Consider the following 13,118-nt stretch of genomic DNA (forward strand, 5'->3'; position numbering starts at 1 on the left):
AGATGAATTTTCTTAAAACTTAAGAACTTCTAAGTGGACAATGTCTTTCTAAGAACATAAAGAAAAAATATATTCCCTACTAGTTAGTCATAAAGCAAGTAGGACCTGGACCTAAGCATGCATGTAATATTTCACAGCAAGAACCCAGTTGATCCTATTTTCCTAAAAGTATATGTGACAGTATTCTTTCACCTTTTATCTGTTTGTATACCACAGTTCTCTTGATACAAAAAATGTTGCTATGTTTAGATTATCAACAATTCTAGTTATTTTTTATTATCTCTTTATTCTTACTTCTGTAAATTTTTCATAAAATGACAGATAATTATAAAAAAGGTTTATTGGACCCAGATGGTAAATGCAATAACCATATTCCTGGTTTCCTAAAGGCTTAGAAAATATTATATGCTGCTAAGTGTTTATAGTTATAGTGTATATTTGGTGGCTGTGTTTGGTTATGGTTGTCATGATTCTCTTCATCATCAATATAAAATCATTTAAGCCATGAATGGGTCACTGATAATTTCTTTCAATTAAAATATACCTTCACTATAATGGCAAGAGGCACTTTGTTCATCTTTACTTAAGGTAGTGATGTGAAATTTCCTCTTTATCTCCAAGCATACATTGGTGGGAAAATAAGAGATAGGAAGGTCTACATGGTAAGCTGCATTTTAAATTAGAAGTCTGCGTATTTATTTGTGTTAAAATGTAGGAAAAATATCAGAGAAAATGAAAGAATTCTAGATACCAAAAAAGACAAAGGAAAATAAAACAAAATTGGAAACAAAAAGAAAAATCAATGGAGAAAATGAGAAAGGCAGTTCAGAGAAAAAGAGCTAAAGAATTGGAAGGACCTTTCGAAAGAATGAGATTACCCAATTCAAACATTTTATCACTCAGGCACTCATCTGCCACATATTTACTCAGCATTGCATCTAAATGTGCCAAGAACTATGCTGGGAACACAAAGATAGAATCCTGTCTTCCAAGGGTTTATAATGCAGTGAGCACAATCAACAAATAAACAGTCCCCCTGCCCAAAGTTTCACAGTAAGTCTTCTGCTTCCTGCACAACTGCATCTCAACTGAGATATTTGGGTGGACTAAAAGTTCTGCTGCCAACATGAATGGAGTAGCCAGATGGGATGAACAGAGAAAAAGTAAAAGTACATTAGAAAGTCAAAAGTGGAAAAGTAGAATTCTACAACTTGTCAGGAAAACAGCATGCTACCACATTTTTCACCCCCTAAAAAACCCCACTAAACATTTTATAGTTCTATTTAGGATAAGTGTGAAATATTGTGGGAGACAGAGAAGGAAGGAATTAATCATGCTTGGTAGAGATCTTAGGGGAGTTAATCAAAGTAGGCTTCACACAAGAGGTGACATAAGAATTGTCTTTTTAAAATATAAGATCCCCAGGTGTATAAGAAGGAAAAGGGCATTCTAAAGACAGAAAAGAAATGCACAGGGCTTGGGAGGAAAGAAAGCTGTTGTATTCAGGAAGCATAAAATCACCAGATTTCCCTAAAGCACACAAGATATAAAATTCTAGTGGCAGATAACACTGCCAAGAAACTGGCCACACTAGGCAGTGTCCACACAGGGATCTATACACCGCTCAGAAGGCAGTGTGGAGCTATTTATGCAATAAGTGCCATTAATACTTTCTCTCAATTTTATCATTTATAAAGTGGAGGTAAAGTACAATTTAAAATTGATTTTATTATGTTCTGGATTCTGTTTTTGCTGATAACCAAAGGGGTGAGGGTGCAAGCTGGGTAAACTTAACCTGGCCCATGGAAAACAACTTGGTTTCTTCTGGTTAAAACAGACTCTTTCAGGCTTACTTTTTCGGTCAGTTCAAAGCTCAAATTCAAAACCAAGACTGCTTCACCTTCTCAAAGCATCTTTCCTCTTTTTCCTCTTTTTCAAAATGCTTCAGGTACAGATAGAAGAAGAGAGAGCTCATCTCCTCTTAAAGACCCAGGATGATGGCTCTCTGGTTCTTGTGCAATCCTTATTTGTGGGGATTGATGAAGGCATTGTTTCTCAAATGTCTTGATCTCAGGATCCCTTTCACATTAAAACTATTAAGAAACCCAAACAAACTAGTCAACATAACAAAAAAGGAAACAGACTTACAGATATAGAGAACAAATTAGTGGTTACCAGTGGGGAGAGGGATGGAGAGGAGGGGCAATGTAGACGTAGGCGATTAAGAGGTAAAAACTATTATGCATAAGATAAGCTACAAGGGTGTATTCTACAACACAGGGAATACAGCCAATATTTTATAATAACTATAAATGGAGTGTAACCTTTAAAAATTGTGATCACTATATTGTACACCTGTAACATATAATATTGTATATCAATTATACTTCAATTAAAAAAAAGAAACCAAAAAGTTTTTATTTATCTGGGATGCATTATTTATATGTTTATGTGGGCCATTTCTTTCTATTTACCACGTTAGTAATCAAAACAGAAAAATGTTAAATGCACATTAATTTTAAAATAACAATAAAAATTCATTCTATATTAACACAAATAATATTCTTATAAAAAATAAAATTTTCAAAAAAATGTGTGGTAAGGATGGCATTTCTTTACATTTTACAAATCTAATGTCTGGCTATCTGACTTAATAGAAGATACTTGGATTTTCATAAATATTTCAGTCAATCTGCTGAGATATGTTTAGTTGAAATGTTTGAAGAAAATCCTGCCTCATACACATATTTATTAGAAAAGAAAGGAGTATTCGAATACTCTTTTCATATAACTGTGGCTATTCTTTGAAACTACAACAAAATCCAACTCAACGAGTGAAAGCATCTTAAAAGTAAGTAGTACCTAAGTAATCTGAAACCATATCAATGAATTATTTGTGCTCTATTTATACTCAGGTTTACCTCGCAATTTGAATAGCTCTTCCACTCATGCATGATTTTGTAACATCTCTTGGAAAATACTGGTTGAATAGTTATGCAGATCTTCCATATGGTTGACACATTTCATTCTACAAAGTCCCAAAACATTTATTAATATCACCACTGATCTCATGAGAAATGTCTATCAAGCTCAAGGTAACAAAAGTTTTTCAAATGTATTAGTTTTCTATTGTTGCCATAATAAATTACCACTAGTTTACGACCTCACAGTTTTGTTGTTCAGAAGTCCACTTGGACTTAGCTGGTTCTTAGCTCTGGGTCTCACAAGCATAAAATCAAGGCATTGGCAAGCCTGGTCTTTTATCTGGAGGCTCTGGGGGAGCATCTGCTGCCAGGGTCATTCAGGTCAAGATGTTGGCAGAACTTAGTTCCCTGTGCTTATAGACTATGATCCCTGGTTCCTTACAGTCCTGTCAGCCAGGAAGAAGCTTTCTGCATTGCCAGCCATGCTGCTCTTTCCATCTTCAAACATGAAATGGCATGTTACATACTCATACTCTGAATCTCTCTGACCTCCTCTTCTGCCACATTTCTTTTGCGTCTAAGTAGAAAAATTTCCCTGCTTGAAAGGCTTGTGTAATTAGATTGACCCCACCAGGAAGATCCAGGATAATCTCCCTATATTAAGGCTAATGATACTTTCAAAATCCCTTTTGTCATGTAAAATAAAATATTCAAGGAGTTTGGGTTTGGTGCCACCATCCAGATTTATGTTAACGCACCAGTAGTTTTGACCTTTATTGTTTTTGTACCATGATGCAAACATCAAAATATATCTTAGAGTTATATAAAAATAGTCTGACCTTGTAGATTGCCTAAAAGGATCTCAGGGATTCCCAGTTCTGCGGACCATATTTTGATAACTGCTGAGCTCCAAAACCCACATTTTTTTTTTGAGAAACCATGTTTAGCTGTGGTAAAAATTAACCGTGAAATCTAAGTGGCTTCATATATGAAAGGCTACTTCTCACTCATAACAAATCCACTCCTGGGTTGGGAGATTCACCTGGAGAGCTCTTCTCCATGTAGTGATGAAGTGTTCGTTGCCTGTCTTTCAATTATCTACTGTGTTGTTGTACTGTCTCTCATGGCTCTGTGACTAACTGGGGTCTGTTGGGTTATCACTTGAGGTTTCTTATACGGAAGCAATCTGAAATCAGCTGAGGTTACAGATATCTCTAAGGTATCAGTTGGGTTAGGCATCTAACCTGGCTCTCTCATATCACTGGATGTGACTGGCAGCTCAGCTGAGGCTGTTGACCTGAATGCCTGCATGAAGCTTCCTCCTGTGGTTTGGGCTTCTCAAAACAGTGAGTTTGGAGATTCCCAGAGGGTGTGTCCCAAGAGCAAGTGTTTCAAGAGACAGGAAGAAAAATGTGCCTTCCCCTGAAGGCCTAGGTGTGAAAACTGGCCAATGTTATTTCCATCACATTATGTTGGTCAGAGCATTCACAGAACCTGACCTGATTCAAGGGGATGATGGTATAATCCCCACTGTATGATGGGAGGAGTATCAGAAAATTTTGGCCATTTGTATTCCATTACTGCTTGACTGAATCTTGAGAAGTAGTAATGTCCACCACACTGTTCTACTGATACTCACTGGGAGACAGTCACTCTGGTCTTGTCCCTGGATACTCTACTGCTAAATTTGTCTATCTGGTCATCAAAATTGTATATGCTTTTGGAGTTTGTAGTGCCTTACAGATTCCACTATTATGAAGCTTTGAAACCACCTTGTCTTAAACACCAGGCTTCTTCTTACCCACCAGTCCTTTCAGTACCGTAGCTGCTTGCTTCCAGGGCATTACGATACTTGTAAATCTCCTACAAGCCATCAGCAACTAAGTATGTCAGAAGAGATACTCAGGCCATGTCGACCACCACCTTCTACCAAAGTTGCTCTACAACATTTAAAAAATTTGGGATAAGGTATCTCTTTAATGAGCTATAATTTTCTTGGTCTATACATTGGGAGAACATAACAACTCCCTGTCTTCTGGAATCTTCCCCTCCAAACCTTACTAGATATTTGTTACCCCTACCCTTGTGATTTGACTTAGGAGTTCAAAAAAATGCAAGAGCACTAATGTCCAACCACTTGCATTTCTCCCACTTTCTTTTTCTTTGGCTTCACCTCTCAGCTCCAGAAGGTCTTTCTACTTCTCTATCTTGTCTTTTAGGAATATCCCTTAAATCCATTCTTCTGTGCTATAGGTAATAGTAAAAATAATCCAGTTTCCCCAGAACTAGTTCTTGATAGATGAAATGAAATTAGAAGGGGAAAAAATGCTTTTCTGTCTCAACTAAATCTGGGCTGCAAGGATATTTTCTCACTATGATAAAACTCAGCATTGCCCTATTTGTTGTAGTTGGCAAACTACAGTATGCAAGCCAAATCCAGTCCCTGGGCCAAACTGAGTCTGTTTTTGAATGGTCTGTGAGCTAAGAATAGATTTCACATTTACAAGATGTTGCTAAAGCTAGTATATATAGGATGGATAAACAAGGTCCTACTGTATAGCACAGGGAATTATATTCAATATCCTGTGATAAACCATAATGGAAAATAATATGAAAAATAATATATATGTATAACTCAATCATTTTGCTGTATAGCAGAAATTAACACAACAGTGTAAATCAACTATACTTCCATAAAATTTTAAAAATAAATAAATAAAAGACGTTGCTAAAAAACAAATGATCAAAGAAACCAAAAGCCAAAGAAGAATAAGAGACAAAGATGATATTTGGCTCAAAAAGCTTAATGGGTCTTCTACAGATAAAGTTCACCAATCCCTGTTCTATATGGCATCTTCTATCCTCCAGAAGTGATGTATGAATTGGTTTAAATGCTTGGAAAAGCACAGTGAAGCTTGGTAAATCAGTTTAACATTTTCAAAAAATCCCCATTTCAAGTATAAGATCTATTTCAATATCTGACACATATTGTGTTCAATAAATGTTAACTTCCTTTCTAGCCTTCTTCTTTTCAATGAGGATTATGAGAAAGAATAAAAGTATGCAATTTAACTCTCCAAAAAGATTAAAGCATTGATGTTTTAGATGCTTAAAAAGCATTTGTTTAAATGGAAATGAAATGTTTAAAAGGAATTTGGGGGAAAAGAAAACAGGGTAAATTTTTTTACAGACAAGTTGAACTTCTAATGGAGCCATCTGGAAATATGGAAGTAATTTGAAAAAAAAGAAGATTGGGTGTTGAGTAGATAAATGGGCTTCTCATTTGGGAAAATATGTGACAATTGGAACTACTGGAGTATAAGAATCAAATTATTAAAAAGGAAATCGGAAATGAGGAAGTCCAAATACTGGAGACCACGAGCCATTTAAGAGTAGTCAAGAGATAGAAAGGAGAAGTCAGAGAAAGACCAGTCAGAGAGGCAGCAATACAATCAAGAACAAGTTTTGTTGGATGTCAAGGTAATAATTAACAAGGAAACTCATACCCAAAGAATATAAGCAATTTCCCCAAGACTCTCCAGCTAGATAATCATAGAGTCATTATTCCAAATGTCAAAACTAGTGCTTTCCCCACTACTAAATCCTGACACATTTTCCCCTGACAACTTACATTAATTTCCTATTGTTACCATAACATATTAAATGTAGTGTATTCTCTTATAATTCTAGAGGTCAGAAGTCTGGTCTCACTGGGCTAAAATCAACATATCAGTAGGGCTGGTTTACTTCTGGAGGCTTTAGAGTAGAACTTATTTCTTTGCTTTTTCCAGATTCTAGAAACTGCCCACATTCCTTGGCTCGTAGCTTCTTCTCATTTTCAAAGCCAGCAATGGCCAGTCAAGTCTGTCTTACATGGCATCACTCTGACATGGAAACTTCTGCTTCTCTCTTCCACATTTTAAGGACACTTATGAGTACATTGGGCCAACCTAGATTATGTGAAATAATCTCCCTATTTTAAGGGCAGCTGATTAGCAACCTAAATTCCAGCTGCAACCTTAATTCCCCTTTGCCATATAACCTAACATATTTACAGGATGCAGAACAAGTATATAAACATCTCTGAGGGCCATTATTCTCCCTACTACACCACTCCACTTCAAATGCATCCCATCCTTTAGTCATTCCATCTCAAAACCTGGGAGCCACTTTTGTTTCAATTCTACTTTAATCAGCTGCTAATGATACGGCTTCTTTCACTCATTTATTCATCATTTAACAAGTACATATAGAGCGATGTCAGGTTCAAAGCATTATTTGTGATTTTATAAAAGGAATAAGTTATAATGTTTGTCTTCAAGGATGTCATCCTTCCTTTATGTTCATGTCTGAACTAAAATAACATTTTGTTCTTCCTGTTTGCTCCTTTATCACCTTTTCTTTTTAATTTTGCATACATCTATCAGCTATATTTATCTGAATGTTCAGCCCAGTATCGCTTTCATGTACTTGCCCCTTTACTTCAATATTTACAGTGTTCTCTACCAAGGGTTTATGCCACACGTGCCCACTGTTCAAAAGCTGTCTGATCTGAGATAGACCTTATAGCTTTTTCCATCTTCCCTGATGCTCATTCTTCTCCCAGATGTGTATATGAACCCCACTATATCTTCTTTCTCTTACTTTTTCTTGTATCCAGATACCTCTCCCAGAAACTTCCTCCTGATTTCCAAATGACCAACAGAGGTAGAAAAACTGATTCATAGTGCTGCTTCCCTGTTCAGAGTCTGTACAGAGGCTTCTTGTAACCTATCAAACTTTTCCAACACCCAATCCCCAAAGCCCAAGCCCATATTCTATTATCAGGACCTTCTTTGCCTATGAATTGTCTCCATGACTCCTATGGAGTCACCTTCTATTGCAGGTAATCCATCTCTACACCTTCCGATCATATCATGCTCGTCCAACACTGAAGGCTTTTGTTCTTGCTCCTATTCCTGCCTGGAGTAGCTTCTGACTTCTCTGCCCTGTCACAACCATCTTTGTAGTCTTTGTATCTCATGCCCAGGGTTTTTCTGCAAACCCTCCTTCAATATTTTCTGCCTAATAATCATGTAGTTTTCACTGTTTCTGCTTCCATTCCATAGAATTTATTGTCATTATCACCAGCATATTACAAGACACCAACCAGTTAGAAAACTAGCCGTAAGTTTTAAAACAGCTGGTCAGTGGTTAAGAACAGGGACGAAAAGGAAGATGTTCGGCATTAAGCATATACAACAAATGCACATCACAACTCAAGTCTCAGAAAGTAAGCAAAAATTAGAATCAATAAACATGTTGGTTTGATAGTTTTGATAACTAACACTACACTCTATTATGTAGTCCTCTAATCATTAAGCATATATAACCTTAAGCATACCAACCATATATTTGGTTTTTCCAAAGTAATTCATGCCTTTTACACATATGTTAAATTTGAAATTTTATACAAGTTGGGCACGTATTAATTGCCAATCATATATTTAATTTCATTGAATAGAATTGAACATTTTATTGATAGTTTTATAACTGTAGTATCTCATGGTAGAACAACAATTTTCTAAAATAATGCAAAATTCATACTTGAGCCAAATCACAGCCAAGCCACATTTGTGTCCAAAAACAATTTTTACTGATGAGGCAACTCCCAGCCAAAGCCAATTTACATCCCAAAGTACTTTTTATTGATGAGACATATAAAAACTACAATAAGAAATTTGCCACCTTAGGAGAACAAAACAAGGCACTAATAAATACTGAAGAAACAAATTGAATTAACGAAGCCAATGCCTACTTTAATAAACTGACAAGCAAGACAGGCAGAAAAAAGTATCAACTCCAAGAACTAAATTAAAGTGTACAGAACAAGTGGGCCATTCTCTCTTCTTTATGGTTCTGTGGCCCAGTTCTACCCAATGACATCATACTTAATTTCTTGAAAAAGTCAATCACCATCATATTTGCTTACTTCTCAGAATCAAATGATTGGACAACACTTCTAATCCTGACATCTTAGACCACTGATGACCTTCCTGAATCCTGCTCTTAAAGGAAAGTCATAAATACATTCACCTAAAAGAGGAACATATGGGGCAACAAGACGTTCTCTGGGGGACCGCACCTTGTGGCTGTCCTTTTACTTCTCCCAAGTATAAACAATGGTATCATTTCAAAAGCACTTGAGGGCTTGGTCTAGAATAATGCAATCTCTCTACAGAAAAACATTCTTACATCCGAACATGAGCAGAATAAAAAAAAAAAAAGTCACAGTACCTCATGCTGTGCAGGGTTGCTGAGTCACTGCGGAGGTAATGGCACCTTGGTGTAAGCAACAACAGGTTTCTCAGCCTGAGATCTAAAACAAAACAAAACGGACAGGTCAAAGGAAGTTGTTGTACACGTAATCGCTCTTCTGGTGTTTAGAGAGTGCCTATGGGGCACACAGGTGAGAGGCATCAGCAGGCACACCAGTTTTCAAAGGATGAGACTTCTCTAATTCCCCACAGCATAAAAAATTACTGTACATACACGTGAATCCTGTGCCAGACAATTAAAACAGGAACTCATATGTATTGTATAAACATCATTATCTTATAGAACTACACTGTATATCATAAATCACAGTATTTAAGATGTACTAAAATAAAATGCAAAGAATGACAAGATGTTTCCATTGTAAATGACTTTTTAAAACTTATATAACTTGGAACATATCCTACGTTGATAAATCACAAGCTCCTTTGGAAATACTTTTATATTCTGCATAGTATGGAGCATTTCATTTGGAGATGCCAAATTTCCATAACTGGTAGCCACATCGTTGTGCAGACATTTTCTCTATAGTACCTTCGCAGAACTCTCCTTTAATTCCTTCCCAAAATAAGAACCCTCAAAACTCAAAAGAACTGAGAGAGAGAAAAAAATTGAAGGAAGGAAGAGGGTCTTTGAGGATAAGTATTTTAAATTGGTTGCTTTATTTACATGCGATAATTATTTTAACACATGACAAACATAATCAACCAGCCTACCTTGAAATTTTCTATTTATGTAAAGCACTATGTTTATGTGAGTAGTTTCTAATATTTCCTATTCAAGCCTCCTACTTATCCCTAACAAAAAATCAAACATCAATAGAGAATGTGAGGCTTGACACTGATTACCAGAAAATGTAGGAAAGAGGAAATTATTATCTAGGAATCACCTCAAAAAAATCCTGTATTGTGCATTAAGTTAACTCCAAAAGTGCATTAAGTGAAATCCCTCCACTATGTGAGAACCATGATAGCTTGGAAGTGATTACCCACTTAACCTGAGATCAACCAAAATCATTCTGGCACCACATAAGAAAAATGATGCTAAGATTTCCACTTTGGTGGGTTTTTTTTTTTTTTTAATTAATTTGTACTGGAGTATATTTGCTTTACAATGTTGTTAGTTTCTGCTGTACAGAAAAGTGAATCAGCTATATGTATACATATATCCCCTCGTTTTTTGATTTCCTTCCCATTTAAGTCACCAGAGAGCACTGAGCAGAATTCCCTGTGCTATACAGTAGGTTCTCATTAGTTATCTATTTTATACATAGCAGTGTATATATGTCAATCCCACTCTCCCACTTCATCCCAGCTCCCCTTCCACCCTGGTATCCATACTTCCCTTCTCTACGTCTGTGTCTCTATTCTGTTTTGCAAATAAGTTCACCTGTATCATTCTTCTAGTTTTTTGCTAAGATAAATTATCTTTCTTCCCTAGTTCGAGCCAAGGGCCCACAGAGCCATATTTGCTTGCCCCCACCTATGTGAATTATGGTAAAATCAAAGATGAGTATGAAAAAGGGAATCTAAGAGGCTAAAGAGTAGTGACACATTAATCTAAAGTACAAAATATTAGCTAGAAGGCTTGCCTGGCTGTCTCTAACTCCCCTGAAGTTAAAGGGGAGGAATGAAGATTGTTTTAGTGCTTACACTTCAAAGACAACTTGGATAGCTGACCTTAAAATGTTGGTGAACTCTGTTTCATTCTTTGCTTTCTACTTGTTATTATTAGTGAAAACCCTTAAAAAGGATACAGACAGTAAACTCAAAACTGTATTAATTCCTATTTAGTTACTGTATGGGAAGGAGAAGCTTCTATATTATTTGACTTGAGACTGCAAGAGAAAGATAATTATGAAAAGAAAGAGCTATAGTTTTTCTACAGCAATGGATTAGAGAAACAGGGTCAATTCCTATGATAGACAACAAAAAGGTCTAAGTACCCCAGGAAGCCATCTCTAAACCCAGTAGTGATTTTGGAGGAGGATTTTCAGAAAGACTCTTCTTAGGTAAATCCAGATATATCTCAATAGAGCTTGAAAATGGAGAAAGGTTGTGAAAGTCACAAGATGAAAGATGAAGGAAGAAGACCTGAAGTATCACATATGGTCAGCACCTGACCACCATTCCCCTAGCAAGAGACAACAGTTCTTAAGAGGTGATCACATCAATGAAAACCGAACTCTGCGTCAGAGTCAGATATTTAAAATACTGACATCAAGGCCTTGACTTGAATCATAACTTCTGGGGAAGAGATTTCATAATCTCTGTCTTTTAAAAGACTCTCAAATGATCTTGGTAATCAGCTACTTTAGAAACTACTATTTTATATGTAACTCTCACTTAGACTAGTATGACTTTTTTGGAAGAGTTTGAGAAGAACTGACTTGATTCAAAGGATTCTTCTTTGAATGTTTTGTAGAAGTCAATAGTGATGCCATCTGGTCCTGGGGTTTTCTTTATTTATGGGAAGGTTTTTAGATACTGATACAATCTCCATACTAGTTATGGATCTGTTTAGGTGCTGTCTTTCTTCATGATTTAATTTTGGCCTGTTGTACATTTCTAGGAATTTATCCATTTGTTCTGGGTTATCCAATTTGTTGGCATAAAATCTCTTATAATCCCCTTTATTTCTGTGTTGTCAGTTCTAATGTCTCTTCTTTCATTTCTGATTTTAAGTCTTCTCTTTGTTTCTTAGTCTAGCTTAAGTTTATTAAATTTGTGTATCTTTTCAAAAAACACAACTCAGTTTCAATGATTTTTTTCTCTTATTTTTCTATTTCATTTATTTGCCTTTCTGCTTTTTAAAAAACGTTTTGCTTTGTGTCTCATGTTCTAGGTTTAATGAGGTTGTGATTTAATCTTTTCCTGTTTAACTTTGGTATCATGTGTATTTTAAAAGAAATGTTATACATACACAAAATTTGATTTCGTCATATTTATTATTGTATAAGGCATCATATGGTCAGTGAAAAACAATGTGGGAGAAAAGAATAGCTGTGAACTCTGAAATACTAATTATATGATAGTGCTTATTTTTAAAAAGACATTCAATTTGTTTGAAAGATATGTTACTTTTTCTAGAATTTTTCTACTCTGCACTAAAAAGAATTTCTGCTATAAACCCATATCAAGATCCCTAGGGAGAATAAAAATACTCTTAAAGTTTGCAATAAAATTAATGGCACCCTAAACATCACCACATAATAGTAAGGTTATTTTACAAATGGATACAGTCTCTATGACTCTGGTTTTTTTCTAGTTATATATATATATATATATATATATATATATATATATATATATATATATATATATATTTCAGATTATTTTCCATTATAGGTTATTATAACATATTAAATATAATTTCTTATGCTATACAGTAAATGCTTGTTGCTTATCTATTTTATATATAGTAGTTTGTATCTGTTAATCCCATACTCCTAATTTATTCCTCCACCTCTCTCTCTCCTCTCTGGTAATCATAAGTTTGTTTTTTAAGTCTGTGGGTCTGTTTCTGTTTTGTACACAAATTCACTTGTATTATTTTTTAGATTCTACATACAAGTGATATAGTATTTGCCTTTGTCTTACTTCACTAAGTATAATATTCTCTAAGTCCATCCATGTTGCTGCAAATGGCAATATTTTGATCTCTTTTATGGTTGAAATATATATATCATATATCATATATATAATCACATATTCTTAAGTCAATTGTCTGTTGATGGGCCCTTTGGCTGTTTCAATGTCTTTGCTACTATAAATAGTGCTGCTATGAACATTGGGGTGCATGTACTATTTTTCAAATTAGACGTTTTGTATTTTCTGGATATATAACCAAGAGTTTGCTTGCCGGATCATATAATAACTC

Source organism: Phocoena phocoena, chromosome 3, assembly GCF_963924675.1.
Source record: "Phocoena phocoena chromosome 3, mPhoPho1.1, whole genome shotgun sequence".
NCBI lineage: Eukaryota > Metazoa > Chordata > Mammalia > Artiodactyla > Phocoenidae > Phocoena > Phocoena phocoena.